The sequence below is a fragment of the Nycticebus coucang genome, chromosome 6, assembly GCF_027406575.1.
Source record: "Nycticebus coucang isolate mNycCou1 chromosome 6, mNycCou1.pri, whole genome shotgun sequence".
Classification (NCBI taxonomy): domain Eukaryota; kingdom Metazoa; phylum Chordata; class Mammalia; order Primates; family Lorisidae; genus Nycticebus; species Nycticebus coucang.
In genome coordinates this window covers 20,323,912-20,324,849 of record NC_069785.1, presented here as the reverse complement: position 1 = coordinate 20,324,849, position 938 = coordinate 20,323,912, and the positions used below count along the sequence as shown (strand labels likewise).

The 938-nt window shown below is 49.6% G+C and overlaps 1 pseudogene; it reads left to right on the top strand.

Moving 5' to 3' along the window:
- Positions 1–247: 247 nt before the first annotated feature.
- On the top strand, positions 248–722 carry LOC128588602 (eukaryotic translation initiation factor 4H-like; annotated as a pseudogene).
- The last annotated feature ends 216 nt before the right edge of the window (positions 723–938 follow it).

The window sequence follows — 938 nt, the reverse complement described above, 5'->3', positions numbered from 1 at the left end:
CTCAGGCTGATCTTGAACTCCTGAGCTCAGGCAATCCACCCACCTCAGCCTCCCAGAGTGCTAGGATTACAGGTATAAGCACAATGCTCAGCCTTCAATATTACTTCCTATCATAGAAATACAAATTAAAATCACAATGAGATATCATCTTACCCCAATTAAAATGGCTTTTATCCAAAAAAAAACAGGTAATGCAGTTTCCTCTCGGAGCAGAGATGGCAAATGGCGGACTTCAATACCTACGACGATGGGGCCTACAGCAGCTTCAGCGGCCGCAGTGGGATGCTGCTATGTAGAATTCGATGAGGTGGATTCCCTGAAAGAAGCTTTGACATACGATGGTGCACAGTTGGGTGATGGGTCACTTCGTGTAGACATTGCAGAGGGCAGAAAACAAAATAAAGGTGCCTTTGGATTCAGAAAAGGTGGACCAGATGACAGAAGCTTCGGGGATGACTTCTTAGGAGGTAGGGGAGGCAGTTGCCCAAGCGACAGGAGAACAGGCCCTTCAATGGGCAGTCGTTTCAGAGATGGCCATCCGCTTCGTGGATCAAACATGGATTTCAGAGAACCAACAGAAGAGGAAAGAGCTCAGAGACCACGACTCCAGCTTAAACCTCGAACAGTTGCAAACGCCCCTCAATCAAGTAGCCAATCCCAACTCGGCCATCTTCTGGGGAGCCAGGCCCAGAGAGGAAATCATTCGCAAGAAGCAAGAATGAGCCTGCAGCTGGGAGGGAATGGGGTGTGGGAGGTTAGAGCAAGACCTTGGCCTGGCGATTCCCCCTGGGCGGCAGTCAGGCAGTTACCATTCCTGCGCCTGACATTGTCCTCCTTTCTTTTTTTTTTTTTTTTAGAGACAGAGTCTCACTTTATGGCCCTCGGTAGAGTGCCGTGGCCTCACACAGCTCACAGCAACCTCCAGTTCCTGGGCTTAA